This window comes from Orcinus orca, chromosome 7 (assembly GCF_937001465.1).
Source record: "Orcinus orca chromosome 7, mOrcOrc1.1, whole genome shotgun sequence".
NCBI lineage: Eukaryota > Metazoa > Chordata > Mammalia > Artiodactyla > Delphinidae > Orcinus > Orcinus orca.
The window spans coordinates 100,099,490-100,118,712 of NC_064565.1; the positions used below are offsets into that span (position 1 = coordinate 100,099,490).

At 41.3% G+C, this 19,223-nt stretch overlaps 1 long non-coding RNA gene across 1 annotated transcript; it reads right to left on the reverse strand.

Moving 5' to 3' along the window:
- Window positions 1-5,299: 5,299 nt before the first annotated feature.
- LOC125965023 (uncharacterized) lies at window positions 5,300-17,488 on the reverse strand. Its single transcript, XR_007478465.1, has 4 exons — window positions 17,077-17,488; window positions 16,501-16,666; window positions 13,488-13,573; window positions 5,300-5,517 (listed from the first exon to the last, which is right to left on the reverse strand). It is a non-coding gene; the product is annotated as an uncharacterized LOC125965023 (long non-coding RNA).
- Between the last annotated feature and the right edge of the window lie 1,735 nt (window positions 17,489-19,223).

Here is a 19,223-nt window from a genome sequence, read left to right on the forward strand (position 1 = left end):
TCCTTCTCTGTCTACTGCCCTGCCCCTAGCCAGACTTCTTTTAGCTATTCTGGATGTGGATGGGTAGTTATTTTCATGGCTTGATCATATATATGACATATTACACATTCATTCACTCAGCAGTTATTTGTTAAGTGCTGACTACACACCAAAGACAATGGTGGGGTTAGAAGAGTGGGTGAAGTAGACCCAGAACCCTCCTCGATGGTGCCATTGATTCTAACTCCCTCATTTTGTGGCTGAGGATTTTGAGTCTCAAAGTGGAACAGTGACTTATTTAAGGCAGCACAATTAATTAAGGGCAGAGCCAGGACGGGAATACAGGGCCTCTTCACCAAAGCAAGACCGGGCTTCCTCACTACCGGACAGCAGAATTTGTGTTTCCTTTCCTTTGCTGAGCATTTGAAATGTACAGAGTATGTCTCATCTCCATCTCTGTTGTGGGAGGGGCCAGGCATAATAATTATTATTCATGTAATTATAAATAGCCTCCACAGGGTTATTCACTTTTCAGATGAATAAACTGGGGCTCAGGAAGTTAAACATGAGAATAAATGGCCGGAGGAGGCAGAGCTGTGAGAAGAACTGGGGTCTTCTGATCACGCACAACACAAATATTCCCACATGCACCAGCCACCCACCCTCCTCTCTCGTTTATGGCTCACTGGCCACCTCTGGTGCAAGAGGAGTGAGAAGAAACTCCCAGCCATCTCAGCAGTATGCTATAGTACTGTCAGAGTGCAAGAAAGAAGCAGGGACTCAGAGACTGTTAGGGGAGAGGCAAAGAAAATTTAGGGAAGACTGGGAGCAGGGAGAGGTGTGGGGTACTGGTGAGATTAGAGAAGAAAGAGGCCTAAGACAGGCTAGATCAGGGAGAATGGACCTTGCCAATAATTTCTATACTCTCTAACATAAAAATTGACATACCTTGTGTTGATCAAAGCCATTGTCATGGTGAAGGAATTAATGGCACACAGAATGAGGCCTGGACCACTAATAAACTTGGGAGGTATGAACCCTGTCTGTGATTTGATTACCTGGGGTCTGGTGACCCAGAGTGCTGGGCTACCTAACTTCACCCTTGAGCTCCTGCCTTCTGATCAGATTCCTATTCACCAACCCCTCTCCCACTGGGAACTAGAAACAGTAGACATGTGACATGCTCCCAGAATTGGGTTTGGGCAGGGGAATTTCTACGCTGAGGTAAAAGAAAAGGACAACTCCTCAGACTCTCTAAATTGTCTTCTAAAGGACTTTCCCCAGGCTTTTGGGGGTCCTAGTGGCATGAGAAGTTCCAGAACTGACTCTGCTAGTAACCTATACATTAAATCCTCAGTGTTTAAATTCAGAGTTCTATCAGCTAATCAGTGAATATATAATGAGCACCTTCTATGCAGCCATTCTTTGATTAGCTGCTTTGGGGGATATGGAAAGAACATACCTCCAAGACTTCAAGTAGCTTATGAGTCCCTTGGGTCGAGGCTAATGTCAAGACTATATGTAATTATTCACTTATTTGCTTGGTAGACTACTGGGGCTCTCGGAATTCATTCCCCACCCATCATTATACTGTCAGTGGCTCTGTGTTGTATAAAGAGATGACTTCTCTGTCCATTTGACAAATATTTATTGGCATATACTATCTTCTAAATATGGGGACGAGATAGTGATCAAAGTAGTCATGGTCTCTGACTTCAGAGAGTCTGTTTAGTGAAAGGAGAGAAGCAACAACCAAGAACAGGATAACTCAATTATGAGAAATGCTGGGAAGGGAGCAGAGAGGACTTGAGATAAAGTGATAATGTTCAGTGTGGGCTGCAACCCAGGATACTTAGATAGGGTGGGAAAGGAAGGCCTTGAAGTGGGCTGGCGTCTGAAGTTTGACAGTGATCAACCGTGAGGGACCTAAGGATAAGTAGACGTGGAGGAGAAAGAGAAAGAGAAAGAGAAAGACAATGGGTCCTTTAGTCATCTATTGCCACATAGAAAACTACCCCCAAACCTAGTGGTTTAAAAAAAATGTATTGGGACTTCTCTGGTGGACCAGTGGTTAAGACTCTGTGCTTGTACTGTGAGAGGCACAGGTTCGATCCCTGGTTGGGAAACTAAGATTGCACATGCCACGTGGTGTGGCCAAAAAAAAAAAACCCAACAAAACCCAAGAAACCAAAACTCAAAATGTATTCTCATCTCTCCAAGCTCTGTGGGTTGATTGGGCTTTGCTAGGTGTAGGTTCTCACAGGGGGTCTCTCTTGCAGTGTAGTCAGATAGCAGCTGGGACTGGAACCATCTGAAGGATTGACTGGGCTGGAGGTTCAAAATGGCTTCTTTACTTATGTCTGGCGTGTGGACTGGGCTGGCTGGAATAGTTGGAGGTTGACTATCAATGCTCTCTCTTCATATGGCTTCTCTGAATGGCTAGCTTAGGCTCCTCGTAGTACAGAGGACTTGGTATAGTTGGACTTTTTATAGGAGGCTGGCTGGCTTTCTCAAGAGTGAGCAGGAATGAGGAAGCTGCCCAACTTGTTAAACATTAGATAGACCTAGATCTGGTCTAGTGTCACTTCTGCAGCATCCTGTTGATTAAAGCAGTTGCAGCCCAGCCTGGATTCTAGGATGTGGAGGATTGGAAACTACCACTCCAAAGGAGAATGGCTGGTGCATTCAGGAGGGAAGGATTGATGATGGCCTTCTTGGAGACAAGCTAAGGCTTTGAGACAGAAAAAGCTTGGGGTGTTAGTGGACTAGGAAGACAGCCAGTATTGCTAGAGTGTAGTGAGGGTGGCACAAGAAGAGGCAGGAGTGACAGGCAGAGCAGGGTCCTGGTAGCCAAGCTGTGGTAGGGAACTTAGATTTCTTCTAAAGTGTCATGAAGTCCTTAGGTGTTCTGCTTTCCTGGCTGATAATCATAGGAATCTTCTTTTTCCTTCCTCCAATCCATCCTCACTTTCTGCGGGTAGATTTTCCTAAGTCCCAGTACTGGTCACATGATCCTGTGTATCAGACTTTTAGGGAGTCCTCATTGCGTCCTGAACTAAGCATCAATTTTCCAGCTGGGCTTCAAGGTCCTCTGCCAAGTTGTGCACTTATACACTTTTCTCACATTTTTACCCTACCTGTCCTATTGGATCTCTTATTTCCCCTGAGAGGTGTATTTTGTCTTCCTGCCTTCATGCCTGGTCACATCAGTCACTTTGCTTATAACGCTGTTCTATGATGCCATCTCCATCTGCCCAAATCTTACCATTCTTTAAAAACTAACCTTCAATGTCACTTCCTCAAACTGAGTGTGACCCCTCACCCCTGGAAACCTCCCAGTTCTTGCTAATTGGAAGGTGCAGCTACGGCTATATTTGTCTAACCCTTACCTTCCTGGACCCATCTCCATTGACTCTAGGTCTTCAAGGACAGAAAACATGGCTCTCTTGCTTCTTGTGCCCTACAGCCCCATGCCTTGGGCACAGCAATTGTTCAGTTGATGCCTGTTGAATTAAAGAGCAATTACTCTGGGACACCAGCCTCCAATTCTCTTCCTTTCCCATGGCAAATTCAGCATTCAGCTCCCAGCAACCCCTGATCCATGGCCTCAAGCTTCCTGGCAGGCCTTTCCCGCAGGACCATGGAGCTGCTGTTCCCAGGCGGCCAGGCCTGCACAGGCCAGAACCAGCTCCCGAGAAGATGGAGAGCTTCTGATTTTGCAGGGCCCTCTGGCTCCTCTCTTCCAGCTGCCTTGCACTTGTTTTCCTTGGCAGGAGGAAGCCCTCAGTCACCACTTCATCTTCCATTTATAGGCATATATGCATCTTTGTTATTCTTTTCACAAAATGACAGTGTTCTCAGTTTAGAAAAGAAGAGGAGAAAAAGAGTTGAGGGCCATGCAAAGCAAAGAGAGGCATGTGAGATAAAGTCTCCAGGGCTTCCTGAAATATTTCTGTTCCTATTAGAAGATGGAAGACACTCTTCCTGCCTCTACTGCACTCTCATCTATGCCTCAACCTGTACCATTAGCTCCTCAAACTTCATTGATGGGTAAAAGTAAGGCCAGGGCATGAGCAGTAAATGGGGCAAAGGTTCTTATTAACTAGACAAGAAAATGGGCATGGCTCCCTGGCTTGAGTCCATGCTTCCACAGTCTTTCAGTCCTTCTTCTCACACCAAAGTGTTCTGTGGCCAAGAGTCAAGCTCTGGGGGTTCTGGGTTTGCCCATTAGTCAAGCTACACCTGTATGCAAAAAAGGAGAAACAATAATGGCAAACAATTATGCAGTGCTTCCTCTAGGCCAACTACTATTTTAAGCAGTTTTTTGAATAGGAACTCATGTAAACCTCTCAATAATCCTGTGAAGTAATACCATTATTATCCCCATTTTACAGATGAGGGAACAGAATTTAAGTCAGTTAACCTAAGGTTATACACCAATGACCCGTAGCACAGCTGGGATCTGAGTCCAGGAAGGCTGGCTCCAGACAGTGTCTTTATCCACTCACAATACTTCTTTAATCGCTCATCAAATTAAGATGTTTAAATAACTTAACAGGATCACTTAGTCCTTTTTACATACCCAAGTGCACTGGAAACAACAGTGTGTCTGAGAGTTGTGGGCAAGAGCCTGGACAGGTATGAACCTGTTCTTGGCACAGTTAATTCAATTTGGATTAAATTCTGACTTTCCCACAGATTTATGATTCTTAGTCTAGTGTTTTGTGCCTTTTTGGAAGGGTAGATTAGTGAAGAGATTTTCTAATGTATCCAAGAGCAACCTGCTTCTCTTGGCTGAAACTGCTGGCCTGGGAGTTCACTAAATAACTGATTAATTAATTTCTTCTTTCCTTCAGTAATTCATCAAACTTTGATCCTATGTTTTGTGTGGGTAAGACATCATATGGGCACGAGAAGGATGAGTGGAAAAAAGAAAAGTAAATGAAATAGACTTAGTCTCTGCCTTCTAGCTGTGGGTTTGTGTGCACATGTATACACCTGCAAGTAAAACTGAGAACCCAACTGTATCTGTCTACATACTCTTTCAGATCATTTAGTACTCTATGAGGGATTATATGTGGTTTATCTCACTGGTTCCCTGGAGTCTAAAATTCTTTGCATAAACAGGTTTTTATAAGGAGGCCCACCAGGGCATGGATGCTCTTACAAGCCAATGGATCTCCAAGCAATCGAAACTGGATAGCATAGTGATGGTAGATTCCTGGCCAGGCTGTGCATGACATTCTATTCAGTTGAGTTAGAATGCAGACTATATTAGTTTCCTAGGAATGCCATACAAGTTACCACAAACTTGGTGGTTTGAGACAACAGGAGTTTATTCTCCTATAGTTCTGGAGGTCAGTAGTCTGAAATCAAGATGTCAGCAGCATTGGATCCTTCTAGAGGCTCTGAAGGAGAATCCATGTCAAGACTCTCTCCTAGCTTCTAGGGGTTGCTGGCAATCCTTGGTATTCCTTGGCTTGTAGATGCATCAATCCAATCTCTGCTTCATCTTCAATGACCTTCTTCTCTCTGTGACTAAATTATAAATACACCATCATTAGATTTAGAATGCACACTAAATCTAAGATGACCTCATTCTGAGATCCTTAATTATATCTCTAAAGACCCTATCTGGCCAAACCCAACCAGAACCAGTTAACAACGGTGCCTGTGTATAGAGTTCTAGGAGTACTCCCTGGGCCAAGAAGAGCAGAGATGGGTTTGCAGTAAAGACTAATCAGCACAAATCTGTACATGGATTGAGAGAGCCTATTAGTGCATCTGTTATACATACAGAGTCGTGGAATCTTGGAAGTGGAGTAGCACTGACTCAGTTACTACACTAACTTTTCATTTTATAAATGAGGAATTGGATTCCAAAAAGGTTAAGTGTCTGCATGTGAGCATGGACACACATTCCTGGGTAAAGGATGATTTTCTGTCATCATCAAAACTCAAAAAGAGTGTGTAGTGTGGCTATTAAGCATTTTAAAACCTTGGGGATCTCAAGGGAAAGTTAAAAATATTTTTAATTAAATGACAATGAAAACACAACTTATCAAAATTTGTGGGATGCAGTGAAAAAAAGTGCTTAGAGGAAAATTTATAGTATTTACAGTATATATTAGAAAAGAAAAAAGATCTAAAATCATAATCTAACTTTCCACCTTAGGAATCTAGAAAAAGAAGAGCAAGTTAAGTCCAAAGTAAGTAGGAGAAAAGGAATAATATGAATTGGAACAGAAATCAATGAAATTGAAAACAGGAAATCAATAGAGAAAATCAGTGAAACCAAAAACTGCTTCTTTGAAAAGATCAATAAAATTAATAAGCCTCTAACAAGGTTAACTAAGAAAAAAAGAGGACACACATTACTCGTATCAGAAACAAAAGACGGGACATCACTACAGAGCCTGTGAACATTATAAGATAATAAGGAATATTATGAACAACTCTATGACACAAATTGGATAACTTTCTCTTTAAAAGAAAGACACAATTTGCCAAAACTTACACAAGAAGAAATAGACAATCTAAATAGGCCTTTATTATATATATTAAAGAAATTGAATCAATACTTAATAATCTTCCAAAACATAAAGTACCGGGCTCAGATGGGTTCATTTGTGAACTCTACCAAACATTTAAAGAAGAAATTATACCAATTATGTGCAATCTCTTTCAGAGGATAGAAGCAGAATAAATAGTTTCTAACTCATTCTATGAGACCAGCATTACCCTAATACCAAAACCAGACAAAGACTTTACAAGAAAAGAAAATTACAGACCAATTATCTCTCATCAACAAAGATGCAAAGATACCTCCCCCAAGTATTAATAAATTGAATCCAATAAGGTATAAAAATAATTATATACCACAACAACATAGGCTTTACTCCAGGTGTGCAATGGCAGTTCAACATTTGAAAATCAACTAATGTAATCCATCAAATCAGTAGACTAAAAAGCAAAATCAGCCAATAGTATCAATAGATGTGAAAGAGCATTTGAAAAAATCCAACACCCATTCACGATAAAACCTCTCTGTAAACTAGGAATAGAGGGGAACTTCCTCAACTTGATAAAGAATATCTACAAATACAGCTAACTTCATACTTAATGGTAAGAAATGTGAGGGCTTCTCACTAAGGCTAGGAACAAGGCAGGTATATCTCTTTTCACCACTCCTTTCCAATATTGTACTAGAAGTACTAGCTAATGAAATAAGATAAGGCAGAAATAAAACTGTCTTTGTTCACAGACAACATAATCATCTATGTAGAGAATCTGAAAGAATTGGCCAAAAAATTACTTGCAAGTAATAAGTGATTGTAGAAAGGTTGCAGGATACCAGGTTAATATACAAAAGTCAATCACTTTCCTACAAACCAGCATTGAATAAGTGGTATTTGAAATTAAAAACAGTATGTTTTTTTTTTTTGACCTGTACCCCCTTCTTTTTGTGATAACCACAGCAATGGGTTGGAAGTGACCCAATCAGATCCTCCCTCCCCCTGGTCACAGTGACTGGTGCAGGTATTGCCAGGTTATTCAAGCTGAGCCATCCTTGACCCCAAACTGGCAGACAGATTGGCTTGTGATTCAGTCCAAGCCAATGCAAATAATTCCTTGGGGTTTTTCTGGCTGGAGTCCATGGGAACTATTCCTTTCCACTCTGACTGCAGAGCTGGTGAGTTGGGAGTTTGGGGTCTCCAGATGCTGCACTGAGAAAGCCCAACTGCAGTAGGAGAGAATCCGTTTCTGAGATTTGCCCACCTGCTGCAATACATTCCCAGGTTTGCTAAGATTGCTTGGTTTGAAAAACACAGTAGCATTTATGTTAGCACTCCCAAAGATTAAATGCTTGAGTGTAAATCTAACAAAATGTGTATAAATTCTATGTGAAGAAAACTACAAACGTCTGATGAATAAAATCACAGAAGAACTAAATCAGTGGAGATATTCCATGTTCATGGATAGGAATGCTCAATATTGTCAAGATGTTAGTTCTTCCCAACTTGATCTATAGATTCAATGCAATTTCAGTCAAAATCCCAGAAACTTATTCCATGGATATCAATAAGCTGACTCTACATATGGAGAGACAAAAGATCTAGAATAGCCAACGTAATATTGAAGAAGAACAAAGTTGGAGACTTATACTACTCGACTTCAAGAATTACTATAGAACTACAGTAATCAAAAGAGTGTGGTATTGGTGAAAGAATACATGAATAGATCAATGGAACAGATAGAGAGCCCAGAAATATACTCACATAAACATAGTCAATTGATCTTTGATAAAAGAGCAAAGGTGATGCAATGGAGCAACGATTTTTTTTTTCAACAAATGGTGCTGGAATAACTGGGCATCCACATGCAAACAAAAAATGAATCTAGACACAGACCTTACATGCTTCACAAAAATTAACTCAATATGGGTCACAGATCTAAATGTAAAATTCAAAACTATAAAACTCCTATAAGATAATATAGGCAAAAAACCTAGATGATTTTGGGCATGGTGATGAATTTTTAGAAACAGCACCAAAGGCATAGTTGATGAAGAAAATAATTGAAGATCTAGACTTCATTAAAATTAAAAACTTCTGCTCTATGAAAAAAAATGTTAAGAGAATGAGGAGAAAAGCCAAAGACTGGAATAAAAAATACTTGCAAAAGACACATCTTATAAAAGAACTATTATCCAAAAATGTAAAGAACCCTTAAAACTCAACAATAAGAAAACAATCTGATTAAAAAATGGGCCAAAGATCTTAACAGACACCCCATCAAAGTAGATATGTAGATGGAAAATAAGCATTTGAAAAGATGTTCCACATCACATGTTACCAGGGAAATGCAAATTAAAACAGCCAGTGAGATAAAACTCCACACCTATTAGAATGGCCAAAATCTAAAACACTGACAACACCAAATGCTGGTGAGGATGGGAAGCAACAGGAACTCTCATTCCTTGCTGGTAGGAATGAAAAATAGTACAGCCACTTTTGAAGACAGTTTGGCAGTTTCTTACAAAACTAAATATACTCTTATCATACGATCCAGCAATTGTGCTCCTTGGTATGGTATTTACACAAAGAAATTGAAAACTTATGTCCACACAAAAACTTACACATGGAAATTTATAGCAGCTTTATTCATAAGTGCAAAACTTGAAACTAACCAAGTTGTCCTTCAGTAGGTGAGTGGATAAATAAACTCTGGCACATTCAGACAGTGGAATATTATTCAGTGCTAAAAAAAGTGAGTTATCAAGCCATGAAAAGACTAGAGGAATCTTAAATGCATATTACTAAGTGAAAGAGCCAATCTGAAAAGGCTACACACTTGGCCCCAATTATATGACATTCTGGAAAAGGCAAAATTATGGAGACAGTAAAAAGATTAGTGGTTGCCAGGGGTTGAGGGGTTGGGAAATGGTTGCATAAGCAGAGCACAGGGGACCTTAAGGGCAATGAAAATACTCTGTATGATACTATAATGATGGATACATGTCAATACACATTTGTCCAAACCCATAGAGTGTACAACACCAAGAGTGAACCATAGTGTAAACCATGGACTTTGGGTGATTATGAGGTGCCAGTGTATGTTCATCAACCATAACAAGTGTACTACTCTGGCGAGGGATGATAATGAAGATGCTTGTGGGAGAAAAGGTTACATGGGAAATCTCTGTACCATCTCAATTTTTCTGTAAACCTAAAACTGCTATAAAAATAAGGCCTTAAAAAAACCAACCAACCAGCCAATGAACCAACCAACCAACCAACCAACCCACACACCCCAGGGCTCTGAACTTGAAGAACCGCTTCGTATCTACAGCAGATATGAATTGGTTATCTTCTCAGCATCCACTTTCCCTTTCTCTTCCCCAAAGGCCTCCAATTTTATTTGGAAATTCAAGTGATTCAGGGGAAGCTACCTTTGCTCTTGGCTCAGTGGGAGCTTAGTCAAATAGGGTATCCCATTCCCTGTCAATCATGATCATTTGTGGAGTGGCAAGTGGCTTAAGCCAGTCAAGTCCAAGTGAGCATCAGGTCTTCTGTTGTGAATGCTGGGACAAAGATGCTCCTGCATTCCTTACAGATGTGAAGGAGGAAGTTCATGAATTTGGGGACTGCTGGAAGCCATCTTAATAGTGGGGGAATCAGTGTTAAGATGAAGTTGAAGTTAGGACAGGAGATAGAAAGAGAATAGGTTCTAAACAAAACTATTGAAGCTAGTATACCTTTCATCTTTTTAAATTAAATGAGCCAATAAATTCTTTTTAAGAGTTAAGCTATTTGAGTCAGATTTTCCTTACATGCAGTCAAGAGAGAGCAGGTAGGTGCATTACCTCCTCCGGCATGTAACTCTTCTGGACATGAATGAATCACTTAGCCTCTTTGATTACTTTAATGGGTGCAGGTGGAGTAAAAAAGAATTAAAATACTTTGAAAAAGTTAATTCTTTTCTGTGTCTCATTTTCCTCTTCTAGGGAACACAAATGCCACCACCATAGTTGCCAGAACCTGTTGGTTATTATATTGGATTGCAAGAGCAAGTGTTGCTAAGGAACAGAGCAGAAGGCAGTAGAGGGAGAGATTCTGTACTTAAATTATACTAGCAGCTTTCCTTTTCATGCTTATTATCTTTAAGGAAGCAACTCTCTCTCTCTCTCATACTTTCTATTGGAGATGCAGAGCCTTCTAGGTTTCAGAGGGAGGTTTGAAGAAGAGGATGTGAGGAGAAGGTTGTAGTGTGTAGGTAGGAGAAAGGACTTTAGTAAAAATACCAGAGGCATATTATGAGAGGTAGAAATCTCTCAGGGATTTCTGTCTATTTTATAGAAAGATAAACTGAGGTTTAGAGTCAGATCCTGCTCCACCACACCCAGAAAATCCAGCAGCATTACAGAGATTTGAACTCTAGTGTCTGAGCTCTCCAACCAGGCCTCTCCCTCCAGATGACCTCTCTGCCTCCTCCTAAGTCCTATGAATTGCTTCCCCTGGAACCAAACCAAACATTCTGGAGAAAGCACGATGTCAGTATTCTAGGTGGAAGGGCTGGGTCCCCTAAGATGTCATTTGCCACACTCACTGTGCTGGGCTGACTCTGAGCCCAGGTGTTTTCTAAAGTCAGGTGACAGGCTTTTAGGGTCTCTTGGAACTCCCTTCAGAGGAAAATGGAAGCATATGTGACAGTGGGCTCATGAAAGTTGAAGAGGGGACTGAGGGCTGAGGCGTGGCTGTCAGCAGCAGTCAGTAAGAGTCTAAAAATGACAGAAATCAATGGTGTGTAGTGACATTGTCCCCTCTTGCCTTCAGCCCCTGGGATTCCAGTAAGGGTCTTGGCTACACTACAGGGACTGGGCCCCTTTGCTCCAGTAATATCTTTTCTCTTTCAGTGCAGGATTGAAAGAGCAGGGAAGACACAGCCCTAAGGAAGAGCCCTAAGGGGTGGTGGGGCATGACAGGGGTGTAGAGTGGTGGTGGGGCATAGGGAAAGATTTGGGAGATTGCATCAGGATAGTGATAGACTTATAAGTTTGGAGAGGTAGAAAGGATTTATAGAGATCTCTCTCACAATCCTCAATTCACGGGTGAGGAGGCTAATTGTTTCCCAGAGAGGGGAAAGTGCTTGCCTAAGAGTTCACAGTAAGCTACTGGTAGAGCTGAAACTAGGTCCTGGACCTATTTATTTCCAGACTGAATGTATTAGTTATTTATTTTTGTGTAAGAAATTACGCCCAAATTTAGTGGCTTAAAGCCATGAATACATATTATTTCATAGTTTCTATGGGTCAGGAAAATGGATGTATCTTAACTGAGTCCTCTGGTTCAGAGTGTCTCCTGATGCTTCAGTCAAGGTATTAGTGGGTATTAGTGCATACTCATCTCAGGGCTCAGTTGGGAGGACCTGTTTCCAAGCTCACTGAACAAGTTCACTTGTTGTTAGGATGCTGTTCCTCATAAGCTGTTGAACTAAGAATTTCAGTTCTCATTAACTATTGGCCTAAGTTCCTTGTCATATATTATTCTCCATACAGCAGATCATAACAAAGCTACTGCTGTCTTGCATCAGTGTGATTAAGTAAGAGAGCAAGAGAGGGTGAGCAACACATCAGCCAAAGTCTTTTTCTAACCTAATCTTGGAAGTGTCAGATCATCACTTTTGCTGTACCTAGTATTGAAGTGAGTTACTATGTACGGCTCACACTCCTGAATATCAAGGGGCAAAAATCCTTAGGAACCATCTTAGAAACTACCTATACCATATTGAATACTTTTCACTATTATTTGCTGCTTCCTTCAACAATCTGGCAGAAATGTCTGGGAAGGCAGAAACTTAGGAGATGGGTGTTCTGTTAAATAGCTATTCTACTCTGCTTTTGAGTTGGAGAAAATACCCTTCTCCTCAAAGGAAGGGAAAGAGTTAGAGGCAGAAAGAACACCTTAAACCCCATAAAGAAGGACTTATAGTAATAGTTACTAAGTTCTCACTTATTTTCCCCTAATACAAAATTTTCTGTCTTCATTTTTGTTCAATTGTTTGGTGGATATGATAGAAAAAACAAGGGATTTAATTTAAATCTTAAAACCTGAGTCTGATTATGACTTATAACCCCAGACAAGTTACATACCCTCATGGAGCCTCAATATGCTCATCTAATCAACAAGATAACAGTACCAACTTTATAGGATTATTTGAATATAAATGTAATGCCCTTCAAAGTCAACAAGATGCTTTTTTTATAGGGTGACTTAATTAATAAAAATAGGCTTGTTAGAAAGTGGAATGTGGATCTCTTCTCCTGGAGCACCTTAAACTTTGAAAGAATGTGTATAGGTAGCCAATGTGATAAGGTAGGAAACAGAAATAAGTGTAGATCTAAGGGGGAAGAGCAGCCAAATTCTTATTATTTTCTGACTGTATGAAGGCATATTAGTTTGCTAGGGCTGACATAACAAAATGCCATAGACTGTGTAGCCTGAACAATAAAAATTTATTTTCTCACAGTTCTAGAGGCTAGAAGTCCAAGATTGAGGTGTCAGCCAGTTGGGTTTCTTTTGAGGCTTCTCTGTTTGGTTTGCAGATGGCCACCCTCTTGCTGCTACTTCACATGCTTGTCCCTCTGTTCATGCACATCTTATGTGTCCAAATTCCGTCTTCTTATAAGGACACAAATCAGACTGGACTGATGCCCACCCTAAAGGCCTCAGTTTAACTCAATTATGTTTTTAAAGGCCCTATCTCCAAATACAGTCACATCTTAAAGTACTGGGGGTTAGGGCTTCAACATATGAATTTGGAGTTGGGGGCACAATTCAACCCATAATAGATGGAATGTCTAAAAATATTGAGAGAATGAATCTATGAAAACTAATAAGAGATCAGTAAGGTAGCCAGATACAAAATAAATATACAAAAACCTAGAGCATTATTGTATATCAGTAATGACTTATTGAAAAGATACAATGGTAAAAGACCCCACTCACAATAGTCACCCATCTTCAGTCCAAGAGTGCTTCCATGCAGAGCAGAGAGGAAGGGTGTCTCATGACTCAGAGCTTCATTTTGTCACCTGGGCATGGAAAGAGCACAGCTTACAGCCAGAGTCTCATGAAAGATCTTATAAAAATATTCCAAGCCTCTTGTCCTCAGACTTCTAGCCATAGGAGCTCCAACCCAGAGCATGCTGCTGCTGCATGAGACATAAAAGCCTCACCATTCCTCTGGGTCTTCATTCCTTTGTCAGTTAAGCCACATGTTCTCAAAAATCTCCTAGTCCAATCATCTCTGATCCAACACGGGGACAAGTTAACACAGGAAATATTACCACCCCTCCGCCCCCCACACACAAAAAAACCTTTTCCTCCTGGCAACCACATCTCGAGATCAGAAGCCAGTCTTTACTTTCCATTTATATCATTAAAACCCTTATTCTGGTGATTTCCTTAGAACAAAGAGACTCTCTATACTAAAGGACTGTTGATGTTTCCATTTCATGCCAGACAGAAATTGCTTGCAGCTTGAAGAATTTTTTTTTAAAAAGTTAATTACAGAAGTATAATATGCAATAAAATTCAAACAATACAGATAAATCAAAAGTCTTTGTTCACCACTTAATTTCATTCTTCTCCCCATAGACGATCACTGTCAACAGCTTGGTGCAAATATTTTAACAATGTACAAAATTGTGTGTGTATGTGTGCATACACATGTGCATTTGTATACATGTATATGTAAACGTTAATATACACACAGCCCTTAATTTTTACATATAAAAGTTTCTATCCTTTTACATTTGAAGGGTGTCATATTGTATGTATTCTCTTGCTACTTTCCTTTTTTCCCTCACCTAATAATATGTCTGGGAGATCTCTCCATATCAGTACATATATGTATGTGTGGATCTATGCACATATACACATGTATCTACTTTTTAATTGCTATAGAATATATCATGGCATAGATATAATTTACTTTATTCGACTAGTCCCCTAGGGTGTACTATAAGAGGAGAGACCCATATTAGACTTAGACTATACAGCAAGCCCACTTTTATGAGTTAAGCTGCTGTATTTGAGTCTTGTTAACTTTATATGCTGTTGTGACTGTTATGAAACACTCTTGTGTAGAGATGTAAAGATTTCTCTAGAATAGATGCCTAATGTTAAAATTTCTGGGTCCAAAAATTTGGCCATTTGCATTTTTATTAGATCAGCTTTTAAACTTTGCTTTGTTTTGCTTTTTTTGGTTTCAACTTCTACCCTTCAAGGGTTCAAAAATCTTAGGGTCTGAGTTTCTGCATGGACAACTCAGACACAGCCCTTTGGTTCCTCTCATAGCATATGGGTGCCTACACAACTTCTTGGTTGCATTGTTTAGTTTGTCACAATTTTCTTCTTCAGACTAGTCCTTAGAACCAGGACTTGGGTCCTCACTCATTTCCCCAATCTAAAGTCTTCCTTAACTATGCATGGACCTCATGATAGTGCCCTCTGTTTTCTGATTAGAGCTCAAATCTCAGTACAGAGTCTATATATTGGAGATGATTTATAGGCACATAGCTTGGCACAACTTAACACAGACCAGAATGAAATGTCAGCTTTTTATTTTACTCTTTTCCTAGCTCTGCCACCTCTGTTAGTCCTGAGCCTGGAGGATGCCAAGTTCCTTCCTGTGGTGACCTAGGTATGAACCTCCCCAAATGTAGGTCCAAGCTTTCCTTGCAGCTGTGATTTGGCCACTAAAGGCTTGTTGCTCACTCTCTCAGTTCCACTAGCAGAATCTTCTACATTCCTCTGTTTCCCAGACCCACCCTCTGAAACAAGTCCCTTAAGTTTGCTCCCTGCTCAGATTAGTGTAAGTCTGATGTTTGAAAGATGCCACTCCCCACACTCCATCTTTTTCTAAGACACAATCTCCTTATTTCGCTCTAACAGCCATACATTTTTCTGGGTCCCACCAGCAATCCAGAATTCAACCCTCTTCTGGTATGATCAGTTTCTCAAATACAAATTTACAGTTACAGGGTAGCTGCATTTGCAATAAGAGCCACTCTAGCCTCCATGAAAAATTCAGCACGTAACTGAGAAAGAATGTATTATTAATAAATATATGTATTTAACAAATATTTATTATGTAATTCAGGTGGATGTTGGGGACACTATGGTTGGCGAGAAAGAAATAAGCAAACCAAAACCGTGACCTCCAACTTGCAATCAGAGAATTATACAGTAGAATCACAAGGGAATTCCCTGGCAGTCCAGTGGTTAGGACTCCATGCTTCCACTGCTGTGGGCCTGGGTTCAATCCCTGGTTGGGGAAATAAGATCCCGCAAGCTGCACAGTGCAGCAAAAAATTAAAAAATAAAAAGAATCACGAATGTGAAGAACAGTGATGTTAAAGAGCACACATGTGTGTTGTGCTGAGTATAAAAGTGGATCTGACCAAAGCAGTGGTGGGGAAGTAGTTGTAAGGATGGCTGCCCTAACAGCATCCCTAACTAACAGTTCTTATGTATGAGTTTGGTCAGAACCAGGAAGTCCAGGTCTTTCAAACTCCAGTTCAGTGCCCTTTTCCAATCCACCATGTGAACTTGGCCCTCATTTTCTTATCTAAACGTAAGAGGCTGGTGTAGAAGAACTCTGAAGTCCCTTCTAACTGCAATGTTCTTTATCGTCCTCTTCCTTATGGAGACATATGTGGTCACCTGTCAGCAGCATCACCTCCATCCAACTGCCATCCATACAATACATGCTTGTTGAGCAACTAATCTGTGCCAGGCACTGTACTAAGGCTGGAAACACAATAGACTATGGACGTCATGCTGTCTGCCCTCATGGGAGTGTCCAGACCTGGAGTACCAGTTTGGGTTAATGGAGTCCTCCTCTTGCTTCTTTGGCCAAATCAATACATTTAGAATTCAGGTGTTTTGAACTGAGCAAAACTAGGAAGTCCTGGTGTATATTCTGAAGGGCCCAAGACCTCTTTCTGGTACTTACCTCGCCCTTGGTGAATCCCTGCCCCTTTAGTGTTGATGCCTTGTGTACTTAGAGGCATATATCCTGAAGAGCACAAATGGTACTAGGACCACTCTTTCAATATAAGGACTGGCATAGCATAGTGGCCTTTCACTCCATGGACGTTTGTTGAACACTGGCTGCTGTCCTGGATGGATGTAGAAAAGCATTTAGTTCTGGGTACAGAGTAGACATTCAATAAGCCCCCACTGATTTAGCCAGGAGGATATTGTCCCAACCTGAGAGACCCTGTAGTAAGCAACATGGGTGAGACAGAGCTGATGATTGTTCTGTCTTTAGGGAAATTATGTTCTGTTAGGGCCATGAGACCATACCTCAGTAGCTATAATAGTATTGTATCCAGGGAGGACTTCTAGATGGGCAAACACACTGAGCTGGAAACTCAGAGATGATAAAGCCCATTCATTTCTGGCTGGTTGATTAGGAAAAGATTCTTGGAAACATGTATAAAAATATGGGAGCAATGTTAAAGAGGTGATAGAAATAAAAGAGGTCTCTTTCCAGAGGGGAGCTTCCTCTTGTCTCTGGCCTAATTACCTTGCCGTTGAAACCATGGAAAGTCAAGTCCACCCAGAAGGAGAAGGCACTCCCTCATCTCTGGGAGGGTTGGGGTCTCTCCCATTTGTTTTCCATCTGTTCAGCAGGGGTGAGGGCAGTCTGTGCTGTGGGTGGAGGCGTGGAGAAGATGGACCCGGGAAGGTCCTCTGAGGGCCCTTTGACACTTTGAGAGTCTTTTAGTTGGGGAAACTGAGGCATGGAAGGTGGAACCTCATTAAGCCCAAATAGCTTTAAGAATGAATTTTAATTAGTTAAACTCTAAGCTAACAGAAATAAGAAAGAGACATCTCTCTTTTTCAAAGTCTCTGCTCTTTGTCCACACCTGTCCCCCCTCCCAGGGCTCCTGTACCGGCCCTTAAAACACATGAGGCCGGGCATCAAGCCAGCCTTTCTTAGATGAAATCCAGGCTGCCAGGTGACCCCACCCACCACTGTCCCCCCAGCTCAAGGCCCCAACCTGCCCTGTCCTGGGAGACACAAAGGGCTTCTGTGACTCAGGCTGGAGCTCACAATCCTCCCCTTTCTTTCTAGCAACACAGACTGAGGCCGTGGAGTGCATCTTATGGTGGTAACCCTACTTCACCCACTATGTCCCAAACAGCACAGAGCTTTCCACTCCTCAGTCCCTGGGGCCACCCCTCTAGCCCTACATGCTTATTTCACTCCTATATAGACTCTTTTGCAGGAATTCCAGGGGTCCCTGTTTGGTTCCAGCTGAAGTTGAGGAGGGCCAGGGCTGGTCTGGAGAGGAGCTAATATTTATAAAGCAGTTACGAGGCACATGCACCAGGTATGGTGTAAGCTGTTTTGCATATGGATCTCATGCAGATCCTCACGGTGGTCTCTGAAGGAGGTGTTCTTAACCCCGTTTTACACAGCAAATGACAGAGGCTCAGAGAAGTTAGGAAACTTGTTGATGATCATGTTATTTTTCTGTACTCGTGGCAAGATTTGAGTCTAGGACTGGCTGGTGTCAAGGCCTTTGGTTTTTCTGTTATAATTAATTCGTTGCTTAGGGTTTGAATCAACTGGCTGTGCCTTTACCTGGTCAAGAGAGATGAGAAATGTTGTCGGTTCTTGCTCCTTCCTGTCTCCTATCCCCAAGCACCCTAGTGTGCACCTATCAAAATCCCCCTGCATTTTGGACACTGGCGTGGTCTGGTTTTGGGGAGACTGGGGCATTGTGGTGGGCATCAGAGGACATACTTCTAGTCCAGCCCCTGTCATTAACTGGGCCACCTTAAGTGTCTTTTCTAGTCTCTAAACCTCAATTCCTCCAACTGTAGAATGCCACAGCTTAGTAGTTAAGCACGAAGACACAGAACTGACAACCTGGTTCGAATCCCAACTCTGCTGCTCACCAGCCATGTGACCTTGGACAAATTGTTTGATTTTTCTGTGCCTCACTTTCTCACATCTAAAACAGAGGTCACAATAGTACCTACTGTATGAGATTGTGCTGAGGGTTGAAAGAAACTCTTAGGAGAGTCTCCAGCATAAGCCTTTTATTTTTCTTTAACATCTTTATTGGAGTATAATTGCTTTACAATGGTGTGTTAGTTTCTGCTTTATAACAAAATGAATCAGCTATACATAAACATATATCCCCATATCTCCTCTCTCTCGCGTTTCCCTCTCACCCTCCCCATCCCACCCCTCCAGGCGGTCACAAAGCACCGAGCTGATCTCCCTGTGCTATGCAGCTGCTGCCCACTAGCTAGCTATTTTACATTTGGTAGTGTGTATATGTCAGTGCTACTCTCTCACTTTGTCCCAGCTTCCCCTTCCCCCTCCCCGGTCCTCAAGTCCATTCTCTACATCTGCATCTTTATTCCTGTCCTGCCCCTAGTTCTTCAGAACCATTTTTTTTTTTTTTAGATTCCATATGTATGTGTTAGCATATAGTATTTGTTTTTCTCTTTCTGACTTACTTCACTCTGTATGACAGACTCTAGGTCCATCCACCTCACTACAAGTAACTCAATTTCGTTTCTTTTTATGGTTGAGTAATATTCCATTGTATATATGTGCCACAACTTCTTTATCCACTCATCTGTCAATGGACAGTTAGGTCAGCATAAGCATTTTATAAGTATTGCTATTACTATTATTATTCCTAGATGTAT